Source organism: Notothenia coriiceps, unplaced genomic scaffold, assembly GCF_000735185.1.
Source record: "Notothenia coriiceps isolate Sejong01 unplaced genomic scaffold, NC01 NC01_scaffold00004486, whole genome shotgun sequence".
In the NCBI taxonomy this organism is placed as follows: Eukaryota; Metazoa; Chordata; class Actinopteri; order Perciformes; family Nototheniidae; genus Notothenia; species Notothenia coriiceps.
In genome coordinates, this window is record NW_011337187.1 from 54,403 (window position 1) to 68,014 (window position 13,612).

The following is a 13,612-nucleotide window of genomic DNA, read 5'->3' on the forward strand; positions in this document are numbered from 1 at the left end:
TCAAAGGTTTCCATTGTTCTGAATGAGAGATGAACCTCTTACATGTGAACGTTTTGTGGAAGAACCGTAACAGATATCTGTGAAATTTCAAAACGTAAAGCATGTCAAGGAAGTTGAGTATCTGAAGTGTAATTTTTGTGTAGTTTTGGGTTAATAATGTGGCCTTTTTGGCAGTTTAACTAAAGGTGTGCGGCTGCTGCTGTGAGGAAATATCTGCCTGAAATTACAATGGGGTTTAATGGCGGCATGTTGAACGTTGTTGTCACTTCATGCCCTAAAGAGGAATTTTGTTTAATTATTTTTGCTTAATTATTTGTCATTTTTCAAGCTACGAGATGTTTTCCTAAATTTGTCATGATAAATTATGTCTCAGGAATGTAGGGTTTGGGAATTATGGCAGTTTAAAAAATATATATGAAGGCAAATTTCAAGATTTTCTACCCTCTAGCTGTGACATCACGCACTCTAGTTAATGTTAATATCGGAAGAAAACCTCTAAAACAAGGTCTGAACAATGTTTAATATCTCTAAAAGTAAGAATCAGATTTAAAAGTTGTTTTACACGAACAATGTCAGATAGATGTGTAACATTTTAAAGTTAGAATGAGGTTTCTGAGTGAAAGTACGAATGAACAGTTAGCAGTTGAAGTCGCATGAAGATTTGAAGAATTTCTCCATTGACTTCAATGGTTAAAAATGTGATGTATTATGGGATGTATCTCTGGAATTATGAAAGTTATGAATGAGAAAAGTAATAACCATCGATTCCCGACCGAGCTGAACGTTTTGATGTTTGAACGGAGTTTCTGCGATGAAGAGGAGAGGGAGGAGAAGCGCGGCAAAATAAGTCGGCGGAATAATAAACTTTTCGCGCGTAGAATAACAGTTAGTTGGAATGCTGTTAACAGCATTCCCACTAAATCAACTGGTTGTATATTATTAAGGGGCCAAAAGGTAGTTATCAGTGTTTTGGTTTATATATTTTCTTCATCATGCCACATCTTATTATATATTCAGTGTTACTTTCAGAGCATGTGTGTGAAAGTTGCATGTGTCCGGTTTGTCCAATGGGATGTAGACCATTTCAATCTTTTGGTGGGCAGGAGTAAAACATTCATAGAGGCGGATATGTCAAAAAGACTACATGACTAAATGCCATAAGAACTACTAACAAATATAATTTTGGGTCAGCTTTCCTTTAGCCGTTTGACTGCCAAACATATACTAAATACCCAGTCCAAAAAACCCACCTAAAATATTCTATGTTTCTAATTGAGTCTAAAAATGTAGAGGAGCTCAAACTTCAAATTCAGCAACATCACTATGACCTTGCAACATTTCCTGCAGAAATCTGTATTCCGTAAATCAGAAAACATGAATAAACAGCACGGGGCAGTGGTCTTTTAGGGAGTTGGTGAGTGCTGATTGTGTGGGTGAATAGGGGAAGGTCAATCCTCCCCCTTGAGAACACATAGTCAGCGTTGTTGGCACTGCCGGCCTCGAGTTGACCTCTTCTGGGACTACGGGAGGCAAAGGCTCTTGGTTCAACAGCACAGTGTGGAGTCGCTACAACCCTCCTCCTGTGGGCTTCGGATCTGTCTCCCTGGAGCAGTGAGCCGTGTCACGCAGTCACAACAGTTCACCTCACTTTGAGTACCGGCTCCAGTGAGGAACCAGGTACAGAAAATGGAAAGAGTTTGGAGCTTTTTTTTATCATTTTCTCCCCTTGATTAATCTCTGCTGCCAGGTGGACCGTCCCTGGTTGTTTGTCCTGTAAAAGTGCTCTGCGGTAACAAAGTTAACTCCTATCAGTCAGAATAATGGCTTTCTGTAAGTCAAACTACTGCTTTTAAAGGCTTTGAATATGTACTGTGTATACAGAATAATGTCTGAAAGGAGTGGAAAATGTTCCTAACATTTCTTAAATAAGATTATTTTGTTGATTTGATACAACTGCTCTTCATTTTGTTTAATTTTTCTCTTTTTAGAGAATTGTGCGATACAATCTAATTTAAATGTAAACGTTTGAGTAAAAGTTTGAAGCTTAAGTAGGCCTTCTGAATTTTTGTAATTATACAAAAGCAGAAAGCATCTTGATATTTCGACAATGTATCAAAAGTATAGTGCATTTTGTCCATGTCTGTGTTAAAAAACGGTTATTTTCCTGTTTCCCTGACTGAATGTCTATCTCCTCCCCGGTATCCTTCCTTTCTCCTCTATCTACCCCCCTGGGACCATTACAATAACATAGCTAACCTTTCACAGGAAGAACATTTGTTGCAGTAAGAATACAGCTCCACGTGATGTTGTTTCAGGTATAATGTTTTGGTGATCTCAGCAGCAGTATGTAATGGCAGATTTGTAGTTCTCCTGAGGAATATCTTTATACCTGCACATTTCTTTAATAAGGATGTTTTTCATAGGGGGGCGTGTGGCGCAGTGGACTAGTGCGTTGGACTTGTGCGTTGGTGTTGGGATCAGGGGAGCCCCATTGCAGTCAGCATGTCATTGTGCCCCTGGGCAAGACACTTCACCCCAAATTGCTCCTGTGGGGATTGCCCACAGTATTGAGTATGTACCGTAATTTTCTGACTATAAGCCGCGCCTTTTTTCCGATTTTTCGACACTGCGGCTTATATAACGGTGCGGCTCATCTATGGATTTTTACAGCTAACGGCCACCACCTTTAACTCTATGGGCTCTATGGCCGGTCCGCGCCCCCTACCTTTAACTCTATGGGCTCTATGGCCGGTCCGCGCCCCCTACCTTTAAGCGGCGGGTTCCAGCAGGAAAAGCTGGAGGCCGGAAAAGAGTGAGACAGGTAGCGCGCAAAAGTAAAAGTGGAACCGAGACTGGTACGAGAGACAGAACGAGAGCAAGACAGACAGACATTACGAGAGCGAGACAGTTTGTCCCCGTACCACTGGTTGAAAACCACTGCTGTAGATAACTGCCGGTACGTGCGCTGGGAGCGCACCGTTTAAGTTTGAAAGTTGAAAAGTTTGTGTGTCTGAAGCGCTATGTGATACAGTACAGTTTACACAGCACAGTACATGTTCTGTAGCTACTATTGCACTAAATGGTAACACTTGAATACGTTATGCAAATATGCAACTTGTTTGTTGAAATGTTAATAAATGGGAGCTTCCTCAAACAGCCATCTCTTTCCCGACAATCCCCTCTGTGCACGAACCCTTACATATGGTAATTAAACATTAAAACACCTGCGGTTTATAGTCCAGTGCGGCTTATATATGTACACATCATTCAATTTAGCTGCTGCGGCTTATATTCAGGTGCGCCTTATAGTCCGAGAATTACGGTAAATCGCTTTGGATAAAAGTGTCTAACAAGTAACATGTAATGTAATAATAAGTAAAGTATGTAAACATTTGATGAATTGTTTTTCACTTTGCTCATCCATGATGCTTCAAATTTAAAATCTGTCCATTTTATGTCCCCAGTTTATGTTTCTATGTATAAAACTGAAAGAGCACTTCATAAGCTCAGAATGTATGGGTATGTATGGGTAATATAATGTTAATAGTGCTTCAGATTCGCAAACATGTGATGATATAGAATGTTTGCATTCTTAAGTAGTATTTCAATTTAAATTGTAAATGCTTAACTAAAACAAGAATTAAACAATAACTATTAAAACGTTTTGGGCACTATTAATTTCTTAATTTAAATACCTTAATGGTAATTCAAACAGCAGTGCATTTGGTTTATGGAACTACATACGTTTAAGTTATTATTATTATTATTATAATTATTAGCAGTGATAAAATTGGACCAAAACTTGAATATATGATATATTAACCATGTTTTGTTATCAGTATGAAGCAAACTGTGCTTCCACGTTCCAAATAGAGTCTACGCACAATGGGAACAAACCCCCAGCCCTTTGTGCAGTATAATTTTACCCAGTTTTTGATAGTTTTAGCTCAAAAACCAGAAAGCTGACACTCAAATCTTAACACTACAGAAGTTTCACTGTTCCATCTGATCCTTTCCAACTCCAGGCCATATTGTCTGGCTGCTGCAAAGGCCTGGTTCACTGGAGTGGAAGGACCTGGAAGGAAGGGCAGCAAATACATCACTTTCCCCTCTCTTTCCTCATTACCACACCGACTCTGGACCGCCATGTACATGAGGTGCAGCCACTTCAATCTGTTTCAATCTGAGAGCCCTCGGCAGTCTTCGCTGCTACGACGAGCCTATTTAACATGATGAGAAGCAGGAAGTATGGCCTACGAGCTGTAGATCTCTGGAGACAGAGGCAAGGAAATTCAAACACACACACACACACACACACACACACACACACACACACACACACACACACACACACACACACACACACACACACACACACACACACACACACACACCTGTACGACAAATAACAGACATGAACTGCATATATTATCACACTAAGATAACAGTCACACCTCAAACGCTTAGTGATTGAAACGCAAACATATCATTACACCATACAGGCCCATTACTTTGTTTCACACTACTCTTGTGCTGAATCATTGGATTGCTTGGAAATTGTGTCTTATATATATTAAAAAAAAGAAAATCATTCAATGTCATAACAATCTCGCTGGAAACGGACCTTCAGAGACAGAGACACCAGCTGCAGACACTGACCTATTCCACAGCTTTATAGAAAATCCTAAACAGGGTCAAATGAGGATAACTATGCTCCAAATGTTGCACAATCCTAATTGGGAACATTTTAACCCTCCATTTTTAATTTATGAGTATTCTATTAACTTATAATGACTTTACCGCCCTGAGCTCTTTAAGTCTGTGACCCTGACTAAGAAGTACAGGCTCTCCAAATTACTGCTTTTGCTTTAGCCTTAGGATTTTCATGTAATGTACTTTTTACATGTTTAGCATTCCACACAGTCTGCAAGTTGTTGTATGTGAGAAAAAATAAAATGTGTTGCCTTCCACTGTCTCAAAGTTACAGTTTCATACCCTATAAAGGCCCTGTATTGAATCCAATCACAGTAAAAAGGGAGCATATATTATCAGATGCTAGCCAACCATTTTTGAGTAGAAAGCACAAGCACTGTCGATCCAAATGAAAACGCAACAACCTTCCTGATCAAAAAAAGGCAAATATCTAATGAAAAAGGTTTTTGTTTTTTTATGAATAGTTGCATATGTTTGTACCAAAACTTAGTTTATTCAGAAATGTGCCAATTCATATCCAACGTTCAACAAAAGCCATGAAAATATGTTGGAACTTAAGAAACAGTTCTGATTTGAAAGTCATGTGATGCAAAAAAAGACATAAAGCTGATAAACTTCTATCCGAGGACAGGAAGGGGGTGGTGCTGCATGCTTCCACTTCAAACTTATCTAACTCATTTCCAATGTTTTCCTAATCCTATATCTTCAGGAAGATGCATTAAAAAGGTCGTAAAAGTCCAAGTGCAGCGCTCTGTCAGAACATACAGCTCCTCATCAGAGAAACATGCTCTTTGATTTATGTAGATCTCATATTAAAGCCCCGCTGCGAGGCAAACCTTATGCATTATTCACAGCAACGATTGCGCGCGTGTGTGTGTGTGTGTGTGTTTGTGTGTGTGTGTGTGTGTGTGTGTGTGTGTGTGTGTGTGTGTGTGTGTGTGTGTGTGTATGTGTGTTTGTATGTGCTATACTGTAAATGTGTGTGTGTCGTAGTCTGTCGAATCTGTATCTGACTCATCACAGGCACAGTGGATTACTAAGCAGGGAGAGAGTGGAGCATACCGACAGAAACATTGAGAATTAGCAAACGGAAACTAGGATGAGATGATGGCAGTACTGCAAACATGGATGGAAGAATAATCTGATAATTACAAACATCGTTATTCTCGTTAACATACCTAAACTAATCATCCATGGTACTTTTTATTGGAAAACATATTTTCTCTCTTTTATTGCACACTAATTGACTGCTTAAACAGGCTGTAACCCCGGTTTGTAAAACCTCCAACACCTGGGGCCGATGCATAAAATAAATAAAATAGAAATAAGAAAAAAAAAGTAAGCTAATGCCATTTCAGATACTGAAAATTGGAGTTATATATGTTTCGCAAAAACACACAAACATCCCAACACGTGAAGTTATAGAGAGATGTACAGTTTGTGGATGAACTACCTCCTTGATGTTTGTTTGCTGATGACAAATACAATGTGTAAGTGTGTCTATCTAAATATTCTATTTGTGTAAGGAGAGGTTAACTCATGAACCTACTATAGACAAAGTTTCATGCATTTGGTTCCTGGTGTCAGTATGCCCCGATTGTAACATGGGAAATTAAGCTGTTTTTACTTTGAGTTTGTTGGGATATTAATCTGATGAACGATTCATCAGGTTAATGAAAATAAACAACAACAAAAAAATTATGATGGAATAAACCCAACAAAGCAAGGATAGCTAGCATTAATAGTTTAGAACAAAAGTGTTATTAAATCAATAATACTTCACAGCTTCTGGTAAAATCCACAGTCACAACATAAATATACTGGAGAAAATGTCAGGGAAATCATTCGGCAGTACCAATTACTTTACTCTATTGATTTGAGTTCTGATGGTAAACACATTTTAGACCAACTACAGGCCTTGTCCATAGTAGCAACAAAGAGTAATTACAAAGTGTGTCGATCACACTACTCTGAAAACTGAACCAAACTAAGGCAGCATGTAACAAGCAGATAAAATCGTAACCTATGTGATACAGATGGATTGTGAAGAAGAACACACAATCAGTGTGGAGCAAATGTAGGTCTGTATGACATGTAAGATAGAGTGTTGGTAGGACCATCAAATATGTATACAGTATGTGACCGTGTTATTGGAGGGTCACTGTTAAACATTTAATGAATAACCCGGGATGCAGTGGTGAACCTTCAGAGCCTTCAAGGGGCGTACAGGGGGGTGTGTGTCTACAGAAGGTCCAGCTGTGGTAGACACGGTTCGCCACTGCCGGGATGATAAGTTGGGTAACTCAAATATTTTTCATAGAAGGATTCAACTAATCCCACCCCTGAAAAAAAGGACTTTATGAGGACTACTTCATGCACTTCATTGGTACTTGTTTCCCAAGAAATAAAAGATAAATGATGACTTACTATGGTGAAGTTCATGACCTTGAGGATCCAGATAGTTAGTGCCAAGTTGATCAGGATCAAGATCATCAGCAGCAGGACAAAGAAGTAAAGGCAGCGTTTCCTCCAGCCGTATATTCCCACTTTGTACACTTGGGGTTTCTCTGAACTCTGGACATTGTTCCTATGAGTGCACTGTTCTTGGGTCATCTGAAAGGAGACAGAAATAAAAATACATGTATTATTATTGAAGGAAATGTCAGTGAAATTTCCTATTTTAACATTCAGTAGGGAAACATTTTCGGAATGTTATAGTCGTGTTGAATATAAGTCCAATATTCACTCCTCCTTTATCTTCTATAAAGTCCTCTGAGAGAAACATATGTGGCTTGGTCTGATACATGTTAACTTTATTTGCTTGTTGGTGCTGGACACTCTTTGTATAATTAACAGCAACAATTTACAGTCTAATTTTCTTCTCTGGCTGTTGTGTATTCTTCAATTATTGAATCCATTGGGCCTCCATGGTGAAGCGAGCCATGATAGCTTAGAGATTTGTGATGCAGCTGCAGAGACTGTGTAGAAAATGACCTTAAGATAAACGATGGGTTATATCTGACCATTAGTACAAATAACATGCCATAAACATTCATCTCACAGACTCCACTCCAATACTGACCGGCCACTCTGTACAAGCACAATGAAAGACAGTTTAGTTAGCAATCGCATTGATTGATTGCCCCATAAGTGGTCTATAACTCCATTATACCCCCTCTGCCCCATTGATGTGCTGATAGTGCCGATTAACGATGATTCTAATTGTGTGCCTATGAAGACGAGGAGGCATTGTTCACTTCAAGCGCCATAATAATAGCCTAATAACTCTGTGGAAAAATACAATTTACTTGTGTCCACCGTGCTTTGGAGTGCAAGTCTCAGACCACCAAAGCCAATCGTTTTTGACAACCAGGCACAATACCCACTAACTGAAACAAATGGCACAAGACAGAGGCCCAGTGAAAAAGTGCTGAAAGCTATAGACGAGACTCCAAAGTACCAGTCAGCAAAAACAAGGAAATCTAATTGTGTACGATCGGATTTTCATTTTTGTTTGACGGGAGATGCAGGGAGATGAAGAGGCACATCTTTGGAATGTTGAGGCAGGCGGAGAATAGGGGAATCAGTACAATGAGAGTAAACAAAGCTGGAATACCAAAAAACAAACAAAGCTCATTAGGGTCCACTAGATCCCGCATTGTTCACTATGCAGAATGAAAGTTATAACGTTTCTGGGATTTTTGTTTGCTTGACTATTTCTGTTCATGCTAAAGTCCCCTTTTTTTTAACATGCCTTCAAAGCTCTGATTGGCAGAGCTGCATTTTAACCCAGCAAAACCATAATCAATGAGCTAAAAACCAAACCTATTTTGAGCTTTGACAGAAATTAATATGAGGAAGAAACAATTGGGTCATTGGAAATGGCAAAATCCACCACCATTTCCCCGAGTTGGGAAATACATATGCTCAGTAACAACCTTGACATTGCCAGCTTACTCATGAACCAACCTAATGAGTGATGTCTTTCAGAAACGAATAATTGCATTAGACAGGAGCATATGAGTTAGGGTGATTACTTGCAAGAAAAGGCCACAGACATCCACTACAATCTCATCATGCAGTCCCAGATATATACATAGACTACATAATTGACTCATTGAGGGAATCGGTTATTTTGCAGTTCTTGGAATACACAATGGTGTACCTAGTGAAGTAAAGTACACCAAAAGGACACCTCATGCTGAACCAGATACTCAGTTTTACTAACCACCGCTCAATACAAGATATAAGACATAATACTATAATGGTGTTTATGGAAAGCTGATACTGGTGCCAGGCCAAAGTTTTGCAGAAATGATGTTGAATTATCCTCTGTGGACCTTGAATAGCTAAACCCAAATTCATGGCAATAGTTGTGGAGATTATCTCGGATTGGATGCACATAACACACAATATCTTCTCTATCAAAGTAACAACAGTATAAGTTGGTTCTTTAAGTTTGGTTTACATATAGAACAACTACAATATACAACAAACAGCTATATGAGCCACAAGTAACTGAGGATTTGATCATTTCTTTGGCAAAGTCCTCATAGAAAGCTGCAGCCTGTGAGTGGTGATATATGTTATAACACACCTGATCCTGCATCACATTTTATTTTATGTTTCCATCTGCAAGCACCTGCCACAGCACAGAGCTTCCAACAATGGATGCTAGAAAATGGCAGACACACTGTGTTGACCCTGGAACAAACAGCTGTCCGGATACAGTTCAGGTGATGTTTATTTAAACCAGGGCATTTGATAATGATAAAAACAAAAACAACACAATATTCAAAGACTGACTGGCAGGTTTTCCATTTCCTCTCTCTGGGTTTGATTTGTTCTGATCTAATGTGACAGCTTCAGATAACTGACCCTGAAACTAATATGAAGCAAAAACCTCAAAACAAACCAGATCACGTCAGTACAATTTGGTAAGCCGATAGCACCAAGAAGATGAAAAAGTCTAACAACATCAAAGTTATGAGACAGGGTTTTTGAGAATTTAATAAATCTCGAATATGTGAGAAATATAGGGAGGAAACATTTACAACCTTAACTGAGTAGTATGTATATACTATATCTAAATAGTAAATAATCATTGACACAGCTTAGTGAAGGTGATTCAAGAAGGATATTACTTTTCACAAAGGTACAATGGCCAGTAAGCAATGCTACTTGCTTACCAATTGCTTGCCTTTGGGTACAATATGGTTAATACAAATGTATAATACAAGTTTAGCATATTCTAGGGTATATGCTTAGTACACACAAGAAAAGGGCATGAGGGAATGTGTGACTTTCTAATAGTGCCCTGAATGGAAAAAGGAATACTAAGCGATATATTATAAGTTATATTTTTTTTTACCCCCCCTTCTCTCACCTTAGCCTCCATCCCCACAATAAGCATGGGTAAACAAATCAGTTCGCACAGGTGGTCACAATGCACATTGTTGAACTGCGTGTGCAAAACAGCTGCTCTGCGAAGCTCTTCTACCTGCAGAACACGTTTACCTCAGTAGCATGTTTTCCATACAAATGTGAGATATCAGCATACAGTACAATGTCCGGAAGACTAGTTTGCTAATACCATCAGTTAACTGTTACCTTGGACACTTTTAATGTCGATGAGTATTTAGTAGTATAGTTTAATTCCTTGCATATATTATGTAGCAGTATCTGTATATTATATATATAGGGCTATGCAGATATGAGTACTTTTTATATTTTAAGTGTTGGTTGACATCATATGAGTTCATCTTCTACAGTAGCTTAACAAATAGAAATGGAACTCTCGTAAAAAATCCAAACATGAAAACAAATACATAATATTTTGTCTACACTTTGAAAACGCAATCATGGCCTATTTGTTTACCATATTCCTGCACATGTACTGTATTGCATTGTGGATTTAGCTTCTCATAAATCAAATAAATGTAATGCACTATTGAAATATTTTTTTCTCTCGTCTGTGCTTTCCACATACTCAACCTACATGCAAGGAGTACTGATAGCTTTCCAATACGCACTTAGGCTACCGGCTGACTGAGAAAAGAAAGTACTTGGTTACGAGCTAAATAATAGCCACTCACATAAGAGTGAAGGTGTGTGTGTTAAGAAAGCAGAGTTAAAGAGCCAGGGAGGAAGAAAATAAGGGGCAAATTGGAGGCAAATCAAATCATCGGCCTTTGAGTCTTTTCCCTACACTCTTGCTGTCCAATGGTAACTCTTGCTAAAGCCAGCTATTCATTCAGAGAGCCTGAAGAAATCCCAATGGTCCAAAAACAAAGTCTGTTTCTGATTAGAGAGAGAAATTAGGTTTTACAAATTGTTATTGGTTATTCCCGTTGCCAAATAGCCAGGCAGCGCCCCATTAGGACTTTTATAGACAACATGTGGATCGCTACCAGGAACTGCACGCTGCTGCCAATGGATACGCCATTACTGGGGCTCGCACGCCTCCAAATGTGTGAATATACAAAATGGCCGACAGCCAGGGGCAGTTTATTGGCCATTGCAATGTGTGGGTAAACGGGCAAGTGGAGAAAAGTGAACAGCTGACTGAATAGTTACTAAGTATTTCACGGTCTGTTTTTCAGGGTCATGATCATAATTTCTAGCAGAAAGCAGAAGCTAGCCTACTAGGCTACAAGCTAATAGCTATAGATTATTAGCTCTTGTTTTTTTTTATAACCTGCGCTCAGGTTAAGGATTTTAGTTTCAGCATGTGTTGGTTTTCTTTTTATGCTGTGCAATCTCCCATTATCCTGGTCCATTAGCTACTGTCCTAACATTTACCCCACAACTCTTCTTTTAATATTAACTGTCCTTTTCCTTGGTCTAAAGGGCCCCTATAGCAATTAATTTGTTATACTATGGGTGAAGTTCACTACAAGGTTTTTTTTATTTGCCTTGTATAACCCTTCAACAGAAACAGAGAGCAGCACCGAAGCAGTGCAGACCATTGGAGGCAAAGAGCAAAAATATTTTGATGAAACGGTGATGAAAACATGTTCCATACTAAATGAACTATGTTGTTTATTTAAAGATCAATAACTTCTGAAGATACTACTAATACTATTACACTTATAAGAGTGATGCTGCCTTGCAGATCTTTGCAATTCATTTTAAGAACATATCTACTAAGGCCAAAATGAAAAGATAACAAAATAAGACAGAACATAAAACAGACTTCCCTTATGCCATCGAAGCAACTGAGATACACGCATTTTTTGTTGTCTTACAGAAGTACAGTAGTTTTTTTGCTTTTTTTGCTCACTGAGGATACATTCCTAGCACAACCCTTTATTGTTGTGTGCTGTAGCAGCTTACTGCCCATTGCAGAGGAGAACAATTAGGCTAATATTTACAGATACTATACTGAAAAAGGTAAAAAAAAAAAAAACATTTTAATAAAAGCCACATTGTAAATGAGATCGATGATCTCAAGAGACCAATCTGTCTAAATAAAGGTTTGAAATGAAATGTTAAGGATCTTACAGAGCTACTTCAAGTAACTAAACTAAAAAAGGCAAAATAATAAGAAACCATCCAATTGCACTTGCTAATTCTGCCGTTATGATGTGAGTCCAGGCCTGGGGCCATGCCTAACTGGGAGGGTAATGAACACTTAAACAGCTGAGTAACTTTGACCATTTTCTTTTTGCAGGTGCAAATGCAGATTTTTTCTTTAACAGCATTGTTGAGCATAATAAGGATCATTTGGCAAATACCTTGCTTTTATCCTGTGTGAAAGATGTGATACTGATCTGTGTATTTATAATTAGGAGTGAGGAACCACATCTTTTATAGCATGTGTTCTTAAAATCATGTTTTTAAGCACTCTGGTCACATTGGGGTGGAAAGAGCCTGGAGGTTAAAGAATCCACCATGTAGCTTTGAATCCCAGATGTATTCATGTGTGAATGGGGTGGTGTTGAATAATGTTCCCTAAAATGCAATTCATTTTTAATGCCAATCCAATTTGAAGGTGCAATATATAATGCCAGAAGCAATAGTGAGAGGTTGAATGTCTCACAATATAGTACAGGATGCAGACCGGAGGAACAGCAGTTTAAAACATGCATCTCCGAATAATTTAAAGTAAGTAAGTAAGTAAAGTTTATTTATAAAGCGCTTTTCACAGACAAAGTCTCAAAGTGCTTGACAAAACAATAAGACATCCATATAGGAGGCGTACAATGATCAATGAACCCACATGTTAAGAAGACATAAAAGCAACAGAGCATAATTTAAGACACAATAAAAACACAATAAAACAAAACTTACAAATGAAATTTAAAACAAACAAAAATAAAAACATAGTATTAAATGGAATAAGATCAAGCACACCCTGTTACCCAAACGCCTGACCAAACAGGAATGTCTTTAAAATACACTGAACAAAAATATAAATGCAACACTTTTGTTTTTGCTCCCATTTTTTTCATATACACAAAATAACCATTTCTCTCAAATATTGTTCACAAATCTGAACAAATCTGTGATAGTAAGCACTTCTCCTTTGCCGAGATAATCCATCCCACCTCACAGGTGTGGCATATGAAGATGCTGATTAGACAGCATGATTATTGCACAGGTGTGCCTTAGGCTGGCCACAATAAAAGGCCGCTCTGAAACGTGCAGTTTTGCTTTATTGGGGGGGTCTGGGGGGGTCCGAAAACCCTAGGGTTAAACCCTAACCCTAACATGTCACCCATCTCCTTCGCATAGAGTTGATCAGGTTGTTGATTGTGGCCTGTGGAATGTTGGTCCACTCCTCTTCAATGGCTGTGCGAAGTTGCTGGATATTGGCAGGAACTGGAACACGCTGTCGTATATGCCGATCCAGAGCATCCCAAACATGCTCAATGGGTGACATGTTAGGGTTAGGGTT